The 26,570-nt window shown below is 31.0% G+C and overlaps 1 protein-coding gene and 1 long non-coding RNA gene across 11 annotated transcripts in view; one reads left to right on the top strand and one right to left on the bottom strand.

Moving 5' to 3' along the window:
- Positions 1-26,570, top strand: part of LOC145287858 (serine/threonine-protein kinase PAK 3-like) — a 268,674-nt gene that overhangs the window by 98,481 nt on the left and 143,623 nt on the right. The window lies entirely within an intron of this gene.
- Positions 1-26,570, bottom strand: part of LOC145287861 (uncharacterized) — a 233,559-nt gene that overhangs the window by 157,115 nt on the left and 49,874 nt on the right. For 5 of the 9 annotated variants that reach the window (XR_013869214.1, XR_013869215.1, XR_013869213.1 and 2 more), the window contains one exon: positions 10,004-10,178. This is a non-coding gene — a long non-coding RNA (uncharacterized LOC145287861). Of the gene's footprint in view, positions 1-7,569; positions 7,621-10,003; positions 10,179-10,923; positions 11,007-26,570 lie in introns of all 9 variants that reach the window. The other 4 variants (XR_013869217.1, XR_013869216.1, XR_013869218.1 and 1 more) reach the window with 2 other exon arrangements.

Genomic DNA, 26,570 nt, shown 5'->3' with positions numbered 1-26,570 from the left:
ATTTAAAAAAATATATAACATATAGTTACAAAGATTTTTTGATTTTTAAGAACTTCAGCGCTTCCATTATCTTTATTGTTGTTGTTGTGATGGTGATCACAGTGACCCTTTTTATGGATTGGTTCGATCAGTCTTGTACCTCTCCGGATCTTCTACTTGAATGAATTCTGTACCTGAAAACTAAACCGGTGAACAATCTTAGTGATATCATCCCAAGATATTTGGCCTTTTGCTACCGTGTCTGTGTGTTGCAGACGGAGATCCTTGATGAAAAGGAACCGAAAAGGTGATTAGACATAACTGGAACGAGAGAGAGAGAGGGGAAACAAACAAAAAAAAAAAGGTATTTCTTTGCTTGCTGTATTCTTTTTTTCTCTCTCGATTTTATTCATTTTCATAAGTTTTTTTCTTTTCTTTTTTTTTTTTTTCCGGTTCTCTTTCAAGCTTAATTGTGTGACTAAGAACTCTGGCACTTAAATTCACCCTTTCAGAAATAAGTGTCCCATTGAAGCATCTTAATTTTTTTTTCTTTTTTCCCCTTAATTCAAAGAGTCTTTTCGGTTATCAAACAATTGTACTTAAAAACTAAAATGGTTTAATTAACAAATAAACTATTGTTGCCTCAGTTTTTGTTAAGGCGATACACAAAATGGTGCCTTTTTTTGAAAAGGTAGGGGTCCAGGGATAAGATAGCAAACATTTTTGGTATTTCTCTCTCCCTTTCACCCTACCCATTCTCTTTCGGGGTATATCCTATAACTGTACAAGACTCTTTTTCCTTTATTAATCGGTATTCTTCTTTAAGTTATGGTAGACATTTTTTTTTTTTTTAAATTAAATAAATTTCTTTGAAAAACGGATTACAATAGTACTCTTTATTTCAGCTTATATATATGTATAATCGAAAAAGGGGTTGATATATATTAGTGATGGGACCATTCCAATATTTTTTTTATCAATTCCTTACTAATTTCGATTCAGATTTTTTTTTTTTTTATATATATATATATCTCTAAATATTCAACTACAGAGTTGTTATTTTTTCCCGATCACCGTAAAAAACACATGTTAAATGTGTAGATATTTTCTCAAACATAAAAATACACTGGGGGGGGGGGGTGATCTCTAGATTTTAGTTTTGCTGGTAGCTTGAAATTAAATATTTATTTGTCATTAGTGGGAGATTTTATTTTAAACAAAATCAAATAAAAACAAAAACACAAAAGAATTGTTTTTGGCATTAGAAAATAGACATAACTTTTTTTTTCTGATTCTGATATCCCCCAAAATTCTGATTTATTTGGATTTTCAATTAATCGTCCCAACATACACATATATATATATGTGTATATCTATAATAAAAGAAACGTTTAGTTGAATAATTATAACTTCAGTAATATCATATATCACCGATTTTTATTTATTTTTTTAATAAAATGTTATATACTCCTCAGATATAAATAAGTATTGCAGGTAAAATTAAACTCAATAGTTATCATCCAAAGTTAAACAGAACTCATATTATTTTATTATTGGAATCCTTTGAGATGAGTAATTTGTATATTTATTTGCGGACTGTTATCCTTATCTTTATAGTTGTTGTTTCACAACGACTAACTATTCTTCTCGCCTTTGTCAGGTAGTTGACCATGACGAGATAGGAATGCTGAGTCTCATAACTGTATCCTCAGTAATTTGATCGCCCTTTGGATGCAGTGGATAGAGGCGTTAAGTCTCTACGGTTCCAAGTGAGCATTGTCGGAAGATAGCGGTTTCAATCCTACCTAAAGCTGGCCAGAGGATTAGTTGGCCAAAATCTGAGACGACAACAACTATGGAAGGCAGTAATTAGTGAGGATACAGTTAAGACTCGTCATTCCTATCCTGTTGCAGTTAATCACCTGAGAAGGCCAGAGGAATAGTTGGTCGAAATGTTGTGAAATAATAACTATGAAGATGAGGATAATAGTTTGCAAATAAATAAATAAACAGAGCTTCTCTATTATAATTCAGTAGAATACAAAATTTATGGCATAATATTTTGTATTTGTGTGTAGGCACACCTGACGTTACACAGGAATAAATGTGAACACCATGTACATCTGCTCTAACACTTGAACTTCATATAACGTTTTTTTTTTTTTTTTCAAGTGAGACTGCGTGTGTGTGTGTGTGTGTGTGTGAGGACACTTCTCAACCTATATACTAAACGAATGTTTGGTTTACATACTTAAAATTTGCTATATAGGGTATTCAGACATGTGGAAAACTTTTTACTCGGGTTTTCATCTCGAAAAAGGGCTGCTAAGGGGTCAAAATTGAAAAATTGGTACGTTGGGATCATCAGAATTTTATCTGTTTATCAACTTTTTCACATGACATTCATTATGTTAAGAATAAGTAGGTTTGAAAACATTATGTAAAGATTATGTCAAGCTGACCTAATGGTTATCGTACGTACTTGACTCACTGTCTTTAGGTTTTGGTTTCGATCTCAGCTTGAGTATTTTTTCTTACTTACAAGAAATGAATTGTTTAGAAAAACATATTGCATGCTCATGTCTCTGTTTCTTTCCTTTTTTTTTATTTTTGTTTTTTACTTCAGTTTTTTTTATTAAAGGAATTTAGCATTAACTAGGTATTATCTACGGTATTTTTGTTTATAATAAGAATTCTACATTAATTAAATTATAATATTTATATGTATTTTATGACCGGACAACACCGGGCGCCCTGCTAGTTTTTAAAATAAAGTAAAATGTGAGTAATGTTTATGGATGTTTAGCATAAATACAGATTTGTATAACATTATCTAAAAGAAAAACCTCACCCGAGATGCTGTTATGTATAGATTATGAGTTCAGCTGTTTCGGAGTGAACTTAAAAACATATTCTGAAATTTGGATATATATTTCTTGTAATTATTTGAATATAATAGATAGTGAAACTTCATTTCTAATATCTATTTACAATGTTGTCATAATAAAATATTGTAAGTGGCCTTTGAAACTTGTGAATATTCACTTATTCTTACATTACGGCTAATTCAAATAAAATTCTGCACACAAATGGAATGCATATACAGTCATCTGTATAAAATATACAATTTTTATTAAATTCTTGGAAAACTTAAGCATTAAATTCAAAACATTTCCTAGAATAAAAATTATAGGATGGATGTTGAGCAAAATTAAAATAACTATTCTAGATGTAAGGTTTAATATTATATCTTCATTTCAATCTTTGTAAGATCTAAAAAGTGGTGTAAAACTTCTATTCTATTAAGGAGAATTAATATTATCCATCCTACGACAGATTTTCACACATACATATATATTTATATACTGTTGGGATAATTAATAAATCTGAAATAAAAAAAACTGAAATTTGTTGGAGTATTCTAATTTAAAAAATTGGTGCCTATTTTTGGATGCCAAGAATGATTTTTTTTTTTGTTTTATTTGTTTTTGTTCAAAATTTAATTTTCCATGGCTCGTATTAATGATTAAATGATAAATAATTTATTGATTTTAAACTGTAAATAAAACTAAAATCTATAGATCATCCCCCTCCCCCAACAAATGTATTTTTTTTTTTTTTTTTTTGCTGTAATCCTACCCCCTCCCCCCACACACACACTCTATAATAAGGAATTTAAAAGAATGGTAATTGTAATAGCATTGGAAATTTAAAACAGAATCTGGAAAAATATTGGAATCATCCATATGTAAAATATATATAAAAAAAGAAGTTTAAGTATATTGAACTAAAAAAACATTTTTTTGTTTTCAAAAATGCTTAATGTGTAATTAAAGCTTTCATAAATAAATATCAAATTATTTAAACATTAGGAAGAACCTACATGGAAATATAGATTGATCTGCATAGGTTCATTCTAATGGTTATGTAATTTTACTTTTGTGCATATATATATATATATATATATATATATATATATATATATATAAATTTGCATCATTAAAGAATTTGAAACCCTGCATATACATTGCAATAGATCGTAAACAGATCTGTATTTATCTAGCCATCAAACTAAGCATGTAGTGCACAAGGAAATCTTTGAATTAGAAATGCAAGTAACACATTTGGAAAATTAGACCAGCATCTTTGGAGTCAGTGTGGTATTTCAAATGAGATCAAAATAAAGGCATACAAAACATGTTTTGATGCTTGTGCCTTAAGCATGTAAGACTTGCGGCACTTAGTGAAAAAAAAAACTTAAGGAGGTTGGAATGTTTTCACTGACAACGTTTACTTGACATACGTTGGAAAATGTAAGTAACAGTGAAGTTCTTGAATGGCGTTACTGCACCAGAATTGAGTCTGAAATGCCTATATGGAGTGGACAAATTGGTAAGAATGACTGATAACCAAATTGCTAAACAATTTGTTATATGGACAATTGAAGAGAAGCGTCCACCACACAAACCCAAAATGAGATAAAACATTGTACATATATTTTTTTTAAAATAAAAAAATAAATAAATAAATAAATAAAAAGTTGAAACCCACGACTCACAATGCAAATGTAGTGTCTGGAACTAGTTTAAGAGAATAGACCAAAAGAATGATGGATAATCCCTATCCCAAGCCAACTATTTTGGCTCTGTGTCATATTCTTTGTGTAATTTTTGCAGTATTTTTTGTGAAATCTTTTTGTAAAATTTATTTTGATTATTATCCACAAATATAATCAAGATTAATGCCTGGGGGGAAGTTAACTCTTGGATTGTTGTTAGTAAAAGCAGTCGGTTAAAGACATCATTTGAAAGGAATCGCATCCATCATTAGGAATTTGTATGCAAAAAATTTAAGATCATTTTATTATAATCTGTAGCATCTAAAAGTGATTTAAGCTGTAATGAAAGTGGAAGGGTTTGTTGCAGTAATACTCGTCACAAATACACGGACGTTTTAGAGTTTGGTTTGACTAATGTTTCTATATGTAGAGTACCTGGAAAAAAAATGAACTTCAGTTGGGTCACTTAAACGTCACATCAAGGTTAACCAGAACATTTTATGATAATGCTGCAAGTGGTAGTAATTGCAGTAGAATGAGCACTATCCTCCTATCCTCACCTATCATATTTTCATGTTTTCAACAGTACAATAAAACTTTTGTCTTGTTTATTTATGAAAATAAATATTTTAAATTTTATAGTAATGAAAATGTATTATTACCTGGAATTCACACTTGAGTATTAGTTCAAATAAAACCTGTTACATGTATGTGGATTATTTTTATTGGAAAGAAAAAGCAATTATTACCTCTGCCGAAAAGGTTATGTTTTCAATTGAGTTTGTTACTGTTTGTATACAACCTTGCATCCAAAACAGTTGACCAATTGTCGCTAAACTTGGTTAAAATATTGCTCCTGGTCTAACTTAGAACTTGATATAACTAGGTTAATATTTTACTTGTGTATTAGTTGAAATAAAATCTGTTACACATGTGGATAATTTTTATATATATAAAAAAAAAAAAAATCAATAAAATATATTAAAATTTTCCTTTAAACAAAGACATTTTGAACGCGATCTTGTCATATCAAAGGACCTATTGTTGATTTTATATGTTGGGCCTTTTTGCTTGTATGGTAATAAGTTCTCAAATCTACTTGTGATGTTGGGCTGTGTAAGGTGTTAACTTCGGTCAAAATCATCTGTTCCTTCTTTGATCAGTTTTTTTTTTTTTTTTTTTTTTTTTTTCGATTATCGACACTTATCGAAGACATTCTGATATAAAACCCATCTAAGTACAGTGCCAGATACATAAAGTATATTTGTGTGAAATTTCATAAAAATTGGTCCAGCCGTTTTCGAGTCCATAGGGAAGGAACTCACATACAAAGTTACTTTTATATAATAGTTTCAGTATGCAGTTGCTTAGCAATAAAGTTATTACTGCTATTGAACAATATTCTTTAAGTATCAGTTATGTGCAGCAGTAACTGAAAATGGCAATATAAAGATTGACTTTTACACATGAGCATGTTATATTAGTGTTGGGATGATTAACTGAAATTGGGAATCAAATATATCGGAACTTGGGAAGGGGGGTATTGGATTTGGAAAACTTTTGGCCTAATTTCCGATACCAAAAATAATTCTTTTGTTTTTCTTGATTGTCTAATAATAGTAATAAATTTTTTATTTATTTTAAACTATCAGTAAAACTAAAATCTATCAACCAACCTTGTGAAATTACAGTAATCCGAAAATTGGAAAAAAAAGAAAAAAAAAAAAAATCCACTCTCAATTGCTAAATATTTAGATGGAGGTTCTTTCGTATAGCAGGCTGCACTGATACAGTCACCTTCAGTGCATGGATTATAGTGTGTGGCTTAGAAAAATTGAGAGCATCATCACTAGCTCCTATTCTCAAAGCCACCCACAGAAAAGATGGACCGACTGTATCAATAAGAATTTGAAGAGCACCGACCAAGCAATGGTGAGCGAGCATCGGAACTGCTCAACATTGTAGAAGTTCCAACCCTTGGACACAAGGAAGAAACAAAAGTAAAACAGACGAGTAAGTAACTAAGTGAAAGAATCAGAATTGGTAATATAGAGTATTTAGACATTTAGAAAACTTTTTAATCGGTTTTCATTCAGAAAAAAAAGAGCTGCTAAGGGATCAAAATTTAAAAATTGGTACGTGGAGAGGAGGGGGTAATCGGATTTTTATCTGTTAACTGTTTCACGAATGCACATGCGTGAATGGATCACAAGACAGATTCCTTATGTTAATAATAAGTAGGTTTGAAAACATTTTTTAAAGATCGTATCAACTGGCCTAATGGTTATCATTACTTTTAATACTACGGTATTTCTGTTTATAATAAATAAGAATTCTGCCTTATTTAAGATGTAATATTTATTGCATATTTTATGACCGGGCAATGCTGGGCGCCTACTAGTGTGTGTGTGTGTGTGTGTGTGTGTGTATATATATGTATATTCAACTTCTGACAGCACATTGATTATCAAGGTTGGCTCATTTTTTTTTTTTTTTTTTTTTTTTTTTTTTTTTTGTGTACAAACCCTTGAATAAATTGTAGTTCTTGTCTGTTGCCATAAAAGTTTTGGAGATAGATCTTCATAACATATCTGGATGAGTATATTTTGTTTTGATCATTGTGATAATATCTATGGGTTCTGCGATCATTTTGGACGACTTTATTTTATTGTATTTATAACATGAAAATGGAAATAGATGATCCTTTAAGGATATACTCTCTAAAACTACATTACACATGGCACTTATCGTGAAATGTGTTTATTTTATTTATAATAATATATAGAAATTAACAAGTAAGAATAGAAATGTTTATAAGAGGTTAGACTTGGAGTAGTAGTGCACTTCATTGATTTCCAGGAAATCTGTGTTTTAAGGATGGTTGGGAGTAAAGACCCAATTTACCAAAATGTATTTGGATTCTTGTAACACGCTTGTAACTTCTTGTAACACACTTGCAACCATTAAAACAGACAAGTTAACAGAAATTTGTATTCAACTGATCAATAAGGAAATTTTTATTGTATACTTACCTTGTTCATTATACTAAATTTCAATATTCAAAACCTCTATATTACCAAGACCTGTAAGAAAGCATGATACATAGTTATATACTAGCAGGCCGCCCGGCATTGCCCAGTCGTAAAATACGCTTAAATATATTTTGATCAATGCAGATTTTGTATTTATTTTTATATCATATTGGACACAATATGTAGTAATGATTTGAAGGTTTAAAAAAAAAAAAAAAAAAAAAAAAGACGTGCGCTACTACCGAGAATCAAAACCAAAATGTTTAGCTTAAGATTTATTTTTTTCTTTGACATTATCTATCTGATCTATGAAGACCTGTTTGCTGCAAGGCTAAAAATAATAAATCAATAGCTACTACATTACGCATACATATTCGTAATGCTGTTGTATGACCTTCACCTGACAAATTTAATTTCTTGAATTTTCACACTTTTGCATATATTTTCCCCGGTTTAAACCCAAATATAAAGTTTTGTATGAGTTTGAATACCTATATATGAGGTTTCATGTCTGCAAACCAAAAACTAATGAAGTTTGGTAGGCAAAATTTTTTAAACAAATAAATATATATATATATAAGAGGTTTGTGCTTACTATAACCTTTTTACGCAAATATTACACAAGTATAAATCACGTATCTGCATGAATATAATTACATGTAATAGTTCACTAAAGATGATCATCCTATGAGAAAACTAAAAAACTAAAAGGGAATTAATTAAAATGAATGTTTAAAAGAAGATGCAAATTAGCTAGATCTTTTGCTAGTGAATGCAATTCCACGACCCATGTATAACAAAATTGTATTATCTTTTTAAATAAATAGAAAAAAGGGTTTTTAATATGAATATCAATACACACAAATATATATATATATATATATATATATATATATATATTCGCGTGTATGTGTGTGTATATATATATATATATATATATATAGCGTTCAAACTAATTTATCATTATTATGTGTTACAGAAGATCAGAAATACCATTTATTTCAATTCAAAACAAAGGAGACGTATAGTTGGTCACTTTTGTCAGACTATAGCGTCGATAGCTTAAAGTCCAGCATATGTAATCAATAGGGCACCTTTGCTGGGATTTGGTACTGATGTTTTTCTGATTTTTTGTAACACATATATTAGAATTTTTTTTTTTTTTTTTTTTTTTTTTTTTAAATACTCGACCACTCTGCTGGGATTATCTCCCAGTAATCTTAAATATGTATATAATGTCTTGATTTTCAAATTTTACACTTTCAGGTTCAGTCAGATTGTATGGAGTTATAAGCACATATCAAACAATGTTTATTATATGGATTAGTATGTGTATGAATGTATACTGAACTGCAACAAGAACCGAAATGCACAATCTGCGGCAGATTTCTTCTGTCTAAAACCGGTTTAGTAAATCATGTGAGGTCACACAATGTTAGGCATGACCAACAATTGTATGAGGCTGTGCCGCTTCCCAGGCTGCAAAAGTATTGCTGTAATATCTCTGGTTTCGTCTCTAATTCAGCAAGCATTTTGACAAGACTATCAAAAGTGCATAATGAAGTCCCACCACAAACAACACCAAATACTGGTGTCATATTAAGGATAAAGAGAATATAATTTACTGGATTTAAAAATTTTTTTTGAGATTTAAAACTGAAAAGAAATGAAAGAACAATATCAGGTAGGTATTGCTAGTTAAGAATAACAATTTTTTTTCCTTACGCATCAGTTAATGATTTTAAAAGGATATGCAATCTTGCACATTCTCTAAGTTGAGTCATTTGTTTAGATTTACTAGACCAAAACCACCCGGGCAACTGTGAATTTATAGGATTTTCATTTGACTGAACAATTGATATTAGATTGGATAGTCTTCTTTGTCCTACATAAGTAGATTTGAGAGTCTGCAATTTTTTGTACAGGTCCAAAACAATTCCTTGCCAAATGGTACTTGGAATAAACACACTATGCAGTGAAGACTTAATAGTTGAGTCCATTTCGATTGGTAGAGAAAACGGACCTATTAGTCGGGGCGGGTACAAGAGAAGAGTTTATTTCATAGTTGATTGGTAAGTGTGTAGTTAGTGTTTTTTTTTTTTATTTATTCATTTTTTAAATTGATTTTTGTTGGCAATCAGATATTTTATTGGTTAACTTTACACTCTGGATAGTTATGATTGGCACTTATTACAGGATTTGAAAATCTGATTGCTTTCAACCAATTTTCCAACTTGTCAGTCAAAGTTGGAAATCTGTAATTTTTGCAGCAGTGTTTTTTTTTGTTTTTTTTTAATATTGGAAATTCCACTGTCAAATTCTTTTCAACCATTTTCTTACATCTACTTTTACAAAAGTTTACCTCTCAAGGCTTGAAAGTATAGTCTACACTAATATTTCACTTGTAGTTATGAAGCAAAGAGATAATTCGTACCTTTCAGCCAAAACTCCTTGTGTTGTGAAGCCATTTTGTTTCTTGTCACTCATCTTAATCTGAAAGCTGGTTAGTGCAGATATCAAAGCAAACTGCACAGATCCGTTTGGTGTCATGGCGGATTAGTTGGTCTTCAACTTGAAAGGCTACCAGCTCAACCGTGAATAATTACAATCTAAATAAATACAAAATAAATACAAAAATTAAAATGTTTTTAACTGCAATAACCAGATAAAAACAGTTTACCTTAAACAGGAGAAAATGTATGCATTGGCATATCAAATCCCAGCTTTGTGGATTTCTGTCTGTTAAAATTAAAACTAGTACCCTCTTTTCTGATGTACTTCTTATCTATGTTTTTTTTTTTTTTTTTTTTTTTTTTTTAGCAAGTTTGACTAAAGGGAGATGACAGATAGAAGAGAATGAAAAAAATGTTTGCAAAAGCATAATCTAAGAAAGATTAATTTTCTTTATGTAAAATAGTCAACTCTTTTAATTATTAAAAAAAAATCTTTTTAATTTTCTCTGTTCAATTTAGTGAAGCTATCTTGTTTATATAACATGTTTAAAAACTACACTCTGCATTGACTTCCAAGCTGGAGAGTTAATTGTTTGTTCATAAACTGCTCAAGTTTGAGATAGACCCATCCTTATGAGCAGACTTATTCTAGGTAAGTACCTTACCTAGAATACTTGGATAAGTATATATTTTATCTTTATCTAAAGGAATACGGTAATATTATGGGGTCTGCATCCACACTTACTACCTATGAAAAGGAAATAAAACATTTTAATTTATTTTATTTTTAACTTGAAAATGATTTAAAAAAAAAAAAGGAATCTGAGCGTGGATCAGAAGTGCATGATGGTCTAGATTGATTACTGATAAATACGGTGTGAGGTAAAGATGACAAATTTACCGAAATTAATTTTGGTTAATGCCACTGTCCTCACACCTCTACTCCATAGGTTAAGTACATCTTTTAGCCCCACTTGAAAAATGCTAAAATGTAAAAAAAAAAAAAAAAAAATATAAATAAATGAATAAAACAATTTTTTTTCTGAAAAATTTTGATGTTTGTTTACATTCGTGATCTTTTAAACCAACACATTTCAAGTGAAAACATACATGTCATGGCAAAATAACCATAAACTCTAAAAAAAAAAAAAAAAAAATGATCCAGTAGAAAATTAATTACAATTAAAAGTAAAATTTATTGAAATATCGAGTTGTATTATATCTTTAATGTGGAAGAATTGTGCAACCAATTCAGTATGACAAACAAGGGAGATAACCTTGACTTAAATTAAGAGTATACCATCTTTAAACGTGTTATCTGAGAACTTAATAATGGCTGATTTTTTTTTTTTATTATTTAAAATACATCTAGCAGATCATCTACTGGATAATTTTTCGTAAGTTTTGGAATTTATACTAATTTCAGCATGACACATAAGTATGTAATGTTTTCACCTGAAAGGCATTGGTTTAAAAGGTTACCAATGTAAACCAAGTGCCAAAATTTCTTTTATTTTATATCAAAGAAGAAAAACATAAAATTAATAATAAAATATTTTATGGTTATGTTCTTTTCTTTTATTTTTTTATTACTTTGCCTCTTATAAATTTAATCGTTAATTAATAACGTTTATAAACGTTTAAACAAATTTCATGACATTTATCAATTACATAATATTATTTTGATGCGTGTCTGAGTGTTTTTTTTTTTTTTTTTACAAAAGAATTTCTCTGAAAATACAATATATAAAGCAATCTACAAATATTTTTGCTTTTCAATGTTATTTTGTTTTATGAGCTCTATTCAGGTGAATAATGAGCACCCATTAAATGTGACACTTTATGAGAAGTTAAATTTCTCTGTATCTCGTTTGATTATCATGACATTTTTGTTCTTTCCCTGCAACTTTTCTTCCTGTCTCTAACCCCGACAGTGAGGGCAAAGTGTAAACATTCATAAATCATTTCTAAATGTCAAACAGCAATTATTTAACACTTGTGGAAATACCTTTGGTCTGTACTTATGACAAAAATCTTAAAAACTGATGTCTTATTATTATTATTTATGTTTATTTTATTTATCTATTATTATTTTTTTTTTTTTGTGAAATTGTTTTGGTAACTAGCTGTACTTACCCAATGTTGGTCTTTTTTTATTTTTTTTATTTTTTTTTTAACTCACTTTTTCTCTCAATTATACTGTTATTTTACTATTTTCTAAAGATGATTTTGAAAGTTAAGTGTAATTATTACATTATAGTTTTTTTGTCTTTTTTTTAACCACATATCAAAGCCCGGAGGCCACTCAAGGATAAGGTTTAATGTATGTATTGTAGTCATTGGGACAGTTGCATAATAATCGTTTGTAGTGGTAATTTGGTATAATTAGATTATTTATGAGGATGGTTCAATAAGAACTTGTTTACGTTGAACTTGAAGACAATATTGTAGTCATTTGGAAAGCAGACCAGTGGAACACAATCCCACAGGTGGGCAGTTCTAGGAAAGAAGCTTTGTTCATAGAATCCATGTTTAGGCTTAGGCTTTGAAAGAGAGTGGCGTAATACTTGTGGTTTTAGCATGTTCAGTGGCGTAACCATGTAAATTTTTCTATATCAACACACACACACACACACACACACACACACACACACACACACGTGTGTGTGTGTGTGTGGGTATATCTATACTGGTAGCCAAATTGAATATCGAAATACTCATATGTACGAGACGAAACTACATAAAAATTTGCAGGCTTTTTGAAGATTATAATTTTCTAGGAACGGCCAAAACGGAAGAGGCGGGGTAATTGTTTTTAATGGAGTCTCTCTTTAAAAATCTACCAAAAATCAAGTAATTATTCAATCAATACAAAATTTTCAATTATCGAGTGCAGAATGAACTTTATAATGGTGTACTTATTTTTCTTCATAATCGATTTATTTTTATATATATATATATCCTTCAAAAGCTCCTCTTTATTTGTGTTTAGAAATATGCTTAAAATAATCAGCCGAAACTGAACAAAACATTGTATTGTGAGAAGGGTAAGGATTGTAAATAAAGACATATCAGATTTTAAGGTTAAAAATATGAATTTTGAATGTGTTTAATTTTTCATCTTTTGTGTTTTGAAGTGTGAAATTCGTTGAATATGTTAATAATTATCTTTCAGATTAGCAAAAAGACATATTTTCATTATTTTTATGAAAAACATTGCTTTTAAATCTTTGAAAAATAAATTAATAATTTTCTTTTAGTGAGCCCAATATTGCTAATCTACTATTAAATAGGAAATGCTTTGAAGAATCGATGCCAAAAAAAGAAAAAATTTGATAAATAATTGCGCATTTTGCTAAAAAGATAATTTCTTTTGGCAATTTAACGTGTGTGCAATGTCGAATCCAATAGATGATATTGCCGAAACATTTATTTTTAATTCGATGACGATTGTAACAGATTGTGCAGGTTAAAATAAAGTATATTTTAATAAAGTATATAAAAATATGTAACTATGTCTGAAAAAATATAATTAATTACTGGAACTAATGTACAAAGCGAGTTAGAGGAAATAAATGTTCATTGTTTTTTCTTCAGCATTGCCATGAAGAAATGTAAAAAGCGAGAGTTGGGAAGAATATATGCATATATACAGAGAGAGAGATAGAGAGGGAGAGAGAGTGTTATTTTTCCCTTTCTGCCTTTTTATGTACTTAAATATACTCTATTACAATTGTTGCCGAATTAAAAAGAAATGCTTTGGCAATATCATCTACTAGATTCTCAACATTGCGCACACATTAACTTTTTTATGGGTGGGACGTAAATTTGTACATTAGGTCCACCTCTATAATTTTCTTTAGAATGATGACTTTTTCAGGCTTTCGCCTATGCTGATTAAGAAAATCTCATTCAAATTTTGCAGAGACAAGTACTTACAGATATAAGGACATGAATTATGCACTGTAATTCACTGGCTGCCAGGTTTGTATGCATGTGCGATAAACAAACCTACTTCTCTCATATCAACACTGCGCCCCCTCCATTTAAATTTTTTTTGCATCTGCGGGTGGGTATGCCGACAACGATTATCATTGTTAAATTTTGGGGAATTATTTTTTCACCGTTTACCCCCCCCCCTCCGCAAAAACAAAAGCCGTTCTTTACATGGAGATGTTGGGGGTGTCTATTCCAAACGCTGTTAAGATGGGGAGGTTAGTGGTATCTATTCTGAAAGCCGTTCTTAAAATGGGGAGCGTCGGTTAACAGGTCTTGCTAGTAAGCGAATAAAAAGCAATGAAATGCAACAGTTACATGCACTTTATAGAAAAATATATTATGGGGTAGTACAGTTGATTTTATGACACCCGTTTCAAGAATTGGGACTTCCACCACTTGTGAAAGAAAGGCTGCCTCCATCTCCTCTAGTGCTAGAACATTTTCCTCCAAAAGCACTCCAAATAAAAGGTTGGCCTAGTTTTATCGTATAAAAAAAGATTAAAATTAGAAATTTATAAAAAGAAAAAAAGGCTCATGAAAAATACAAATGGTAATCAAGTCATGCAATTAAAAAAGAAACTAAGAGAAAAAGAAAGTTGAGTCTTCACTAATCAGCAAAAGAAACATTAAAAATACATGGAAATTTACAGGACTAAATGAACTTCATTTAATCCTGTAAAGGCTACCATAGTTTCTTCCAAACTATCATTAAGTGTAGGAGTTTTTAATTTCGTCATGCAAAATCTATAGAGTGAGATAAAAGATGAAATCATTTGAAATTCAGGTACTTATGTTATAATAGTCTTGCATATTCTTATAGTAAATCATCTTAAATCGTATTTAGAAAAAAAAAAAAAATTGATTCAAAAACCGTTAAAAAAAATATTTAAATGTGTTATCCATCGAGACAAAAATTGTGATGAATTGTTGGAAAATTTTAAATTCTATTTAAAATAAAAAAAAAAAAGCTTATATTATTCTGCTTTTCATATGATAAAATTCAGGCTTTATACTTTCTGGGGGGGAAAAGTTGATCAAGAATTATGGATTTTAATAGATTTTAATTTGTTTTATTTCTTTTTTTTGACCATGCTTATACAGAGTGGTTGCTAGAAAATTTTAAAATAAAAAAATTTAATAATAATAATAATTATAAATAAAAATGTTTTGTACCTGAAATCATAAAAAATAAAAAATTATAAATAAAAAATTTAATAATAATAATAATTTAATACAAAATTTTTAAATTTAAAATAAAAAAAAAAATTGATTCAAAAACCTTTTTAAAAAAATATTTAAATGTTATCCATCGAGACAAAAATGGTGGTGAATTGTTTTTTGGAAAATTTAAAATTCTATTTAAAATAAAAAAAAGTTTTATATTATTCTGCTTTTCATATAATAAAATTCAGGCTTTATTCTTTCTGGGAGAAAAAAGTTGCTCAAGAATTATGGATTTTAATAGATTTTAATTCGTTTTATTTCTTTTTTTTTTTTTTTTGGCCATGCTTATACAGGGTGGTTGCTAGAAAAGCGGGAAATTTGAGCTCGTAAATTTTATTTTGTTAAAATTTTATTGCGTCTGATTAATTAGCTTCTTCAATCTTGATTCTTAAAATTAGGCATGTTGACAGACTTTTAAAAGCACAGGATTATTCTTTTCGAAGATAAAAATCTGACTTGAGGACAGACAAAATATCTAGTTGTGTTATCAATTTTTTTAACGATTACAAAGCATCAGTTTGATAATGTTGTAACAAATTTGAAATGAGAATATCTTGAAGCAGTTGTTACTTGTCAAAAAGGAACGAGTTCAAAAAAGCAAAAAGAAAAAAATAATTCCTCGTTTTTGTAAAAATATTACCGTTTGACAAATTTCCCGTTTTTCTAGAGACCACCTTGTACTATTCTATGGTTAAAATTTTATGACAATTGGTAAAAAAAAAAACTATTATTTCAAACCAATAAGATATGCCCAAATTTACCTACATTTTTATATATAGGTAGCTCCAGTTTTGCTGCTTCGGTTGTCTCCCTCTATGGCCTTGCCATGCCACTAGTATATTTACCATAGTAAATCTACAAATTCAATGTGTGATCTACATACAAGATTCTTTAATATGCGATTTAGATTTCAGAATATGATATGCAGAATTCAACCGAAGTATGATATTGCACTTTCAGAATAATGGAATAGTATAGAATATATATTTTATTGTAATGTTTTAAAAATCTACATATAAATACATGAATTAAAATCATGACATGGTTTTAAGATTTCTTTAAAAAAAAAAAAAAAAAAAAAAAGCGTACCAATGAATGTTATAAAATTATATGCAATTGAATGCCTGCAATTTATTTGGAAAATGATATTCAAACTGTTTACGGATATAACATGTATAAGTAAAAACTTTTCTTTTAAGATATTCGTTTTATTTTTTTTTTATAAATATTAATGTAGTGCATTTTGTCAGCATTTATATCACATTTTAGCGGGCTTGTTCATATCTGTAATCTATATATATAAAAGCGAAAATGTATGTATGTATGTTTTTATGTCTCGCAAAAACTTTCGACACAGGCCACGGATTTTCGCCAGACAGGTATCATTCTAAAGCTCGAACATCCGGTCAACAAATATCGAAAAATTGAGGAAAAACATTCATTCCTTCATCTTTAACGCCTCTCTTTTTTACAGGGAGGTGTGAAAAAAAAAATAGTATCTTCATGACAAGATGGCTTTACGCATGCGTCAATACGTGCAAAAGACGTACATTGAATTAGTTTTAAATGCTGTAAAACCGACCTACTTTCATCCACACGTCTATAGCGCGATGGGTTAAGTGACAGCGTCGTTATCTAAAGATTTCAGGTTCAATCCCAGTTATCAGATATACTTATAGTATAGGTTATTAATACCATTTTTTTCGCTTTTCGCTGAGTTTTTTTGTTTTTGTTTTTTTTTTCCTTATATTGTTTTTTTTTTGTTTATCCAATTGTGTTAACAAAGTTTTACGCCCGTTCACTGTTTTATTTGTTTTGCTTTTTCCGATTTTTTTAAAAAGTTTAAACAGGGTTATTAATTCGCTTATTCTTTGCCATCCCCCCTACATACACACCACCAAACACCCGGACAATGCCGTCCTTTTATTTGGGGGGGGGGGGTCCGATATTTTTTATTTTTTTTTCTCTAAAGAAGTTTTACGTTCGTTGGCTATTTTTTTTGGGGGGGGTCCGATTTTTTAAAAAGTTCTTTACCCCCCCCCTCTCTCTCTCTCCCTACACACACACCTCCAAACACCCGGGCAACGCCAGGTACCCCCGCTAGTCTGTAATATAAATCTCACCTGTCTGTTTAAATGTATGTTTGTATGTCTTCCTAAAACTTTTGAGAAAGGCTACAGATTTTCACGAGATCAATATTGTTATGAAGCTCAAACCTTCGAACGCCAAATATCGAAAAATTGGCTAAAAATATAATATTAATCCCTTCATCCTCAACTGGCCGCTTTTCTACAAGGAGAGATTGCTTTTTTCGTTGATATTTTCGAAAGTCATCCTCTTTTCGATTGATTATCCTTAATTTAAACCTTCACCACTTCCGGTTTGGCAATGGATGCAACGGCAAAGACGTCACGTTTTTTAAAATTGGTTTTCACATTCTTTTCCGCCTTCACGGTACAAGTTCGAGCTTGCCTGCCTACTACTACATTTTGCTCAATATACACCTTCAAACACCCGGGCAACGCTGGGCACCCAGGCTAGTTTTATATATGAAAACTGTTGTCATAATGTCTACCTACTTATATCATGTTGTAAACTGTTATTAAATGTTGCAATTCTTTTGCTGGTAGTTATTTGAAAAATTCCAGAACTGTCAAATGATCAGCCAGCTACTGATAGCTTTTTCTTTTGATTATATTGAACCAGTGGCCAATCATAAATAAAATGGACAGTATTAGTATTTTGATATTGTAACTCTGTTGCTCCCCCTTTCTCTTTCTCGCCCCCTCTCGTTCCTTTTTCTTTGTCAATCTCTCTTGCTCTTTTTTCTTTGTCAATCTCTCTTGCTCTTTTTTATTTGTCAATCTCTCTCGTTCTTTTTTTTTTTTTGTCAATCTCTTTCGTTCTTTTTTTTCTTTGTCAATCTCTTTCGTTCTTTTTTTTCTTTGTCAACCTCTCTCGTTCTTTTTTTTCTTTGTCAACCTCTCTCGTTCTTTTTTTTCTTTGTCAATCTCTCTCGTTCTTTTTTTTCTTTGTCAATCTCTCTCGTTCTTTTTTTTTCTTTGTCAATCTCTCTCGTTCTTTTTTTTTCTTTGTCAATCTCTCTCGTTCTTTTTTTTTCTTTGTCAATCTCTCTCGTTCTTTTTTTTTCTTTGTCAATCTCTCTCGTTCTTTTTTTTTTCTTTGTCAATCTCTCTCGTTCTTTTTTTTTTCTTTGTCAACCTCTCTCGTTCTTTTTTTTTCTTTGTCAATCTCTCTCGTTCTTTTTTTTTTTCTTTGTCAATCTCTCTCGTTCTTTTTTTTTCTTTGTCAATCTCTCTCGTTCTTTTTTTTTCTTTGTCAATCTCTCTCGTTCTTTTTTTTTCTTTGTCAATCTCTCTCGTTCTTTTTTTTTCTTTGTCAATCTCTCTCGTTCTTTTTTTTTCTTTGTCAACCTCTCTCGTTCTTTTTTTTTCTTTGTCAACCTCTCTCGTTCTTTTTTTTTCTTTGTCAACCTCTCTCGTTCTTTTTTTTTCTTTGTCAACCTCTCTCGTTCTTTTTTTTTCTTTGTCAACCTCTCTCGTTCTTTTTTTTTCTTTGTCAACCTCTCTCGTTCTTTTTTTTTCTTTGTCAACCTCTCTCGTTCTTTTTTTTTCTTTGTCAACCTCTCTCGTTCTTTTTTTTTCTTTGTCAACCTCTCTCGTTCTTTTTTTTTCTTTGTCAACCTCTCTCGTTCTTTTTTTTTCTTTGTCAACCTCTCTCGTTCTTTTTTTTTCTTTGTCAACCTCTCTCGTTCTTTTTTTTTCTTTGTCAACCTCTCTCGTTCTTTTTTTCTTTGTCAACCTCTCTCGTTCTTTTTTTTCTTTGTCAACCTCTCTCGTTCTTTTTTTTCTTTGTCAACCTCTCTCGTTCTTTTTTTCTTTGTCAACCTCTCGTTCTTTTTTTCTTTGTCAACCTCTCTCGTTCTTTTTTTCTTTGTCAATCTCCCTTTGTTTATCGCTTTGTTTCTCTTTATTTTTGTATTATTCATCCATTGTTGAACGTTTGTCAAAACCTTCATTCGCTAAGGTAATCCTATAACACAACCTGTCTATAATTGCGTTGAACAAAAAGAGAAATGACCTCAGCTGGGATCAAGTAACAAAATCTTGCATCAACTGTATTGTGAGTCATGCTTGTTAAATCTTTTATCTTAAAGTATTTTAGTTTTGTTGGAGCTGCAGACATATGGTTATGCAAAAGTTAATTAAAAACACTGTTAACTTTAAAATGTTCAGAAAATAAATCACAAGTCAAAAGAAGGCAACACTTTACAATTTTAGAAACCCAGAGTTTTCATTATCTCATGAACATGTAAGCATATTTTTAAAGTATGATATTCAATCTATGTTTTTAACGATTAAAATTCTATTTCACATATAAGCAACACTGACAAACTAATGGACAGGATCTCTTATAGAGATGCATGAGTGCGTTGATAATTTTTCATACAACCATGCCATCATCATATTCGGTTTAACGTTATCTTTACATGGTAGCATGCATGAAACAGCTTTTAGAAATTGATTTCTTAACCAACATATCTCTGTCCAGGTCTTTATTTATCCCTCTTTTTCTAAAGTCCATCCTTATCACTTCCTCTCATGTTTTCCTTGGCCTTCTCATGTGAACTGGACCTGCTACCCCAACTGTACTACATCTACTAACCGAAGAACTCTCCTCCATTCTTTCAATGTGGCTATACCATTGAAGTCTCCTGTTCTGCACACATCTCTCTATATTGTTTAGACTTAAATTTCATCTGAGGCTTTTTGTCTAGCTATACAAAGGGATTAATTATAACTTTTCTACCAATGCAGGTGGATAGTTTAGCTAGTGAATATGAAAAAAAAAAAAGTTTCCATTCTAAAAAAAAATTTCCATGTTTTCTCTCTTATTATTTAATTGTTATATTAACCTTAAACACATTTTCTTGGTTTTTCTTTTAATTACATGAAAGACAAAAATAGGAAATGGTATTTTTTTAACAGCTTGATTTTGTTGTTAATATCGGTTTCTTAAATTCCTTCTAAAATTAGGTACTTACAGAAAGGACCATATAAATATTGCCTGCATTCATAATTAAAAATCTTTTTTTTCTTATATATATATGTAAAAGCGAAAATGTGTGTATGTTTGTGTGTGTGTATGTATGTATGTTTGTGTGTCTGCTAAAAACTTTCAACAGACACAACAAAAATTCACAAACTTGGTCTCATATGAAACCTTCCGGACGACAAATATCGAAAAATTGGCCCAAAGTGACCATCAGAAGTGCGTCAACTGATAGATTTTCTGCAGGGGGGGGGGGCCAAAAAAAGTGCCATTTTAATGTTAAATATTACATATGTTTAAATCGATTTATAACTGCCCCAAAAAATACGGCCGCCAACTCTTCTACATAAAGTATACACGCGGCCGTTTATTTTGGGTCAACTTGTATTTAAAACCCGCTGAGTCATGTCACGTGATCTTGACGTCAGCGACCTCTAATGGCGGTCTGAATTTACAATTTAAAAATGTTGTTATCGGTAAAAAAAAATTAAATAAAGCTAAACTATGAACTTCTACGCTATGGCAACGTTACCAAAGTTATTACCACATTCAAAATAGGTAGATACGATAGTTAAACGAAAAATAAAGCCAAGCCAAACAGGTGAAGTAAAAAAAAAAATACGCTTACAAAAATTAACGATCGAAGTTTTCTTTTTTTTTAAAATAAAAACAGCCAGACGTGATTTTCCAGTCTTTAGAGTAAGGCAGACGAAGTGAGAGAGAGAAAGAGAGTGTGTGAGCGTGAGAGAGAGACGCAAACGGAGAGAGAGAGAGAGATATCTAGGCAGAAAACGAGAAAAACGTTAACTTTTACACCCCGAAATCGACAATTTTCGACAGAGGGGAGGGTCAACAACGCATGCGTCAGATGACGTCATGACCTGATTTACTTAAAATGGTTGATAAACCAAACAAACTTAAAAGACGTCGCTTTAGCTCAGGTAGTTAAGGCCTTGGTTCATTATCTAAACGTTTTGGGTTCGAATCGTGGTGTGAGATGTTTTTTTTTTTTTTTTTTTTCAATTTTTTGTTAATTTAAATAGTGTACCCTGTATTATTTAAGCCATTTTTCACGTAACGTTCGTTCGTTTGCCTTACTTTTTTTTTTGTGTTTTACACCCCCCCCCCCGTTTAATTAAAAGGTTGTTTTCTTTTCTTACTTCGCTTATAACAATGCTTACATCGTCATCGTCGTAACGCTCGACGACTTTCAAACATTTTTCACTTCTGGCTGGCCGATTTTATTTTCAAACTTCGCCTAAGGAGTTCGGCTTCGATCCAACGGCTCAAGGCTTCTTTTTTATTTAACACCACACACTCCTACAAACACCGGGGAAACGCTGGGTACCCCTCGCTAGTATATATATAAATCGCTCCAGACAAGGCATAAAGTCATTTGATGTAAGGAGTTAAGAAAAACAACACTTCAAGATTAAAATCTAGCCAATAATAAATGTTATAGGAATAAATTTCAACCCAGAAAATGGTTTTATGGAACCAGCAGGATTTAAACTTGGCACGCCATAGGTTGTTAGTTAATGTTGTTATCCATTTCACCACTTTCAACTTATATAGATTCTTTAAATTAAAGATTATCTGAATGCTAGCAGGGAGATCCGATGTTGTCCTGGATTTAATGAGTATCAACAAATGTCCCACCCTCTCATACTTTTATTGTCATTCAGTCGGTGAAATTGCCCATTTTTTTAATCAAATCAATTGATTGCCTGCTCTAGTTAGGGAACTAGCCCTACCTCCTCTACAGTTTACAGGAGGAAGCTTCACATACATTCCTGCAGAGACTTAGTCCACAATACATTGTAGTCTATATTGTAGTGTAGAGAATCTGCTGTTAATTTTATAAAAATATCTGTAAATAATGGCTTCACTTAAAGTTTAAAATGCAACAGTCAAGTGTCATGGTTCAATTGTGTTATACATAGAAACATTTCTTTCGAACACGTTCCTGTCTTTATCAGAGAACCAACTGTTGATCTTATGAAATTATTTTTACATGATTACTTGAATTAAACATACAAAAGTCGAGTATCATGATTCAATCATGTTCTAAAAAGAAACCATTTTGAATGCGTCCCTGTCCCATAAAAGAATGTACAGTAGATTTTACAGACTTGGCCTTTCTGCTTGTGTGGTGGTAAAACTTCTCAAATGCGCTTGTGATGTTAGGTTATATAAAAGTGTTAACTTTGGCCAAAATCGGACTTTAATCTGATTTTTTTTTTTTTTTTTTTTTCAATTATCAATTTTCAATACTTATCAGATGTATTCCGATACAAAACCTACGTAAGAACACTTCCAGACACATCAAGTACTATTGTGGGAAACTTTTTAAAATCATCCCAGCCGTTTCCGAGATCATGGGGAACAAACTTATACACACACACACACACACACACACATCCAAAGTTCCTTTTATATAATTATCTGAATAAAATGTAAAAGAAATTGCTATTAAAAAGATATATATCCAAAATTACATTAGATGGTTGATGGAATTCTGTGGACATGTTGGACACCATCACTGGCATCATAGTCCAACCCAATGTCATATTCATTGTCATTTGTGACTATCATCATTAGTTCCATGAACACTTTGATTTTATTACTTTTATTCATACACACGTCATAAACAACCAACAGCAAAAAAAAAAAAAGAAAAAATCAATCTATATTATAATTGAGTATTTTTAACAACAGTCCTATTTCTCGGTCATTTCTCTGACTCTGATGGAGTTTGATATTTTAGTTTTATCGTGCTAGTTAAGATATGCATCAGTACAAGAAAATGAGCTACATGTCAACACAGAGAGGCTAAAATAATCTTAAATGTCCGAAGAGGCCTATCAAACTATCAGATGATATTTGAAGTTATATCGAAGAATGCATAAATTTACTTAGATCACGTGTGCTTATGTGCAGGTGTTTCTCGTCTATATGTAACTTTGATAAATATGCATTGAGTTATGTTTTTTTTTTATTACTAATTATTGTTAATCAAATATTTATTGAAATCAAAAGTAAAATGAAAAACTAAAACAAATCAAAAAAAAAAATCCTATCTTATGTAAAATTGAACCCACACTTTCTATTCTTTAGAGTTATGTTGAATGCAACTTACAAGAATGATTCTATTATATAAATCTCACTTGTCTGTTTAAATGTATGTATGTTTGTATGTCTGTCTAAAACTTTTGACAAAGGCGACGGATTTTCATGAGATTGGTATCGTTTTGAAGCCCGACCCTTCGGATGACAAATATCGAAAAATTGGCTAAAAACATTAGTTTATTCACCCTCAACTGGGCACTTTTCTACAGGGAGGGGTCGCTTTTTTCACCGATATTTTCGAAAATCATCCCCTCTTTTTGATTGTCTAGCCTTAATTTAAACCTACATCACTTCCAGTTTGGCAGTGGTTGTAACAGCAAAGACGTCACGTTTTTTCCTCCTTCTCTTCCTCCTTCGTGGTACGAGTTTGAGCCTGCCTTCCTACTACCACTTTTTTTTTACTCAACACACACCTCCAAACACCCGGGCAATGCGGGGCACTCATGCTAGTATATATATATATATATATATATATATATATATGTATATATATATATATATATCATATATATAAAGTGATCTTATCTGGTTGTGTGGAATAGTCTCCACCAAACCACAGTCTACAGACTTGAAACTTGATATATAATGAATTTAGATCTATAGAACAAATTCGATTTGTTTTTTTTTTTTGTTTTTTTTTAGCTGGTAAAAATAGGGGCTAAAAGATCAAAATCGGAACTTGGCAAGCATAAGTTGACTAAATGTGTATCTTCTATGCATGTGCAAATATACATTTATTTTTAACAATGTTATTTTTAAAGTTTTGTTATCCATCTATCCTTGGTTTATATTGTAGTGAATACGGCTGAAAAGCTCAATATTTTGATTTTAATTGTAGTTGATGACTCCTAAAAGCAATGCTTGGCAGATGACTAGTATAATATATATATATATATATATATATATATATATATATATATAATCAGAAAGATCCGACATTGTTTGGTATTGCCGAGGTTATTTGGATTCCTGAGTTTGAGAGAAAAATTTCCAAGTTCAACAAGATACACTGGAAGAAGGTGGGAGGTTACATTGAATAATAATAATAAAAAAAAAAATGAACTGCTTGATGATCTTTCAAAATTTAAAAGGAATTTGAAAGCATTTAAATTATCCACTATATAGAAAAATTCTGAGCTTTCCAAATTATTTTAAGTGCACAAAATTTGTTTCTTAACGTAGTATTTTCTTAGATATTAAACCGAATATGATGATGTGGAAAAAAAAAAAAAAAAAAAATGACAGAATCTGTCATACAGGCAGAATTCCTTTGTGATGAAAAAAAATGCTTTCAGCAAAAAAATTGGTTTAAAATAATGGCTGTTAAAATTGCACATTTTTCAGAGTTGAAAAAAAGAATTGCTAAATGTATTTTCAGAATTATTAACCGTTGTATTTATTTTAGGGCAGGAGGGGGGGGGCACCTTATGGAAGAATTAAATGTGCTTCACCCATGCTATCTACTTTACTTTGAAAAAGCATTTTTTTTTGTCTGGTAAATCTGTTACTAAATGGTTAATCTGCAGAATATTTTCATAAAATTTATATTTTTCATTTTGAGTGTTATTCTCACAATGTTTCAGCTGATGTAATCTTTAACCTTCTTCAGGTGTATCTCCTTGAACTCTGGAATCTGCATGAAATTTAGAATGGAAACCTTTATTTAATTCACAGGGTGGTATGCTCTTGTTCTGTCAGCCATGACTGGATAGAAGTCCTAAGTAATTCATAATTGTATTTTGAGTATCATCTGAACTGAAGATTGAACCTTCAACCTCCAGAAGAGTATCAGTTACAACTGAATTTTACCAAGTACGTTATCCTTGTAGACAATTCTAGTATGAATTTTAGTGCCTTAAACTTGTTTTTGTATTTAGATGTATACTCTTAGTACTTATCACTATATATATATATATATATATATATATATATATATATGACCCCAAAACACGGGCCCCAACTCTAATTAGGCCCCGTTTCTTAGTGTTTTGTCCGAATGAAATGAAATTTTGGTCATAACTAGTTTATTATATTCAAAACATCACATCAAAACACTAGGGTCTTTGCCCCTTTTTTTCTCCGTTGACTGTAAAATGCTCAGAAAAACAATTGAATGTCCTCTGTTTTTTTTTTGGGGGGGGGGTCACCCTGTATATATATATAAGGAATCATCACTTATCAAGGTCCGAAGGCCACGCGACGATAAAGGTTAATGAATGCAAGGTGGTAGTGTAGTAATCCTTAATGGTGTAAATTGGGTAAAATTTGATTATTTATGGGGATGGCTCAACAAGAACTTGTTTACATTGGATTTGAAGGCTACCATGTTTTATTCAACTGAGAAGCAGAACAGTGTTCTACAGGTGGGCAATTTTGGGAAAGCTTTGGTTATGGAATCTAGATTTAGGCACAGCTAGAGAGTGGAGGAAATTGTTGATAGTGGTTGTAGCTAATTGAGTTTTTATTTTAAGTTTGGCAAAGGATACCGTAGATTGGAGTTCATTCGAGCACTTGTCATGAAAATAATGATAGAGCAGATACAGGCTTATAACCTCTCTTCTTTGGGGAAGATGTTGCACGGAAGAGAAAAGGGCATCACTTACTAGGCTTAAAAGCTGGTTTTGAACTCTACCAAGGCTGGATACGGTGCACCGAGCATATCCTGCCCAGATGTAGCAGCAGTACTCCATTTTAGGGCATACCTGGCTCTTATACAGATAAAGGATTGCATTGGCAGTAAGATACCTGCTGGAGCTGTAGAGTGATCCAACCATTTTCCCAGCGATCTTGGCAACAGATTTGATGTGTTCCATTTCAGATCAGGAGTGAAGGTCAGTCCCAGGCGCTTGTCAAGACATGAATCATTCATTTTAATTAATTTGTGATGGGGGGTGGTCAGTGATTATGATGAAAGATAAGCTTGGTTTTCGAGACATCAAAATTAGCTAGCCACCTTTTTCTCCATTGCACCATGTTCTCAAGATCAGAAGAGATACAATCAGAAAGATCTTGGTCATTTGAAGTGTTGCCATAGATTGTGGTGTCATATGCATAAATGTCTACAAATGATCTAAGAATGATTTTGGAAATTATATAGTGAGAACAGTAGTATGAAAAATCCAA

The sequence above is a fragment of the Euprymna scolopes genome, chromosome 11 (genome assembly GCF_053919585.1).
Source record: "Euprymna scolopes isolate OS-2025 chromosome 11, ASM5391958v1, whole genome shotgun sequence".
NCBI lineage: Eukaryota > Metazoa > Mollusca > Cephalopoda > Sepiida > Sepiolidae > Euprymna > Euprymna scolopes.
The sequence above is the reverse complement of the archived record's forward strand: the minus strand, read 5'-3'. Positions and strand labels throughout refer to the sequence as shown.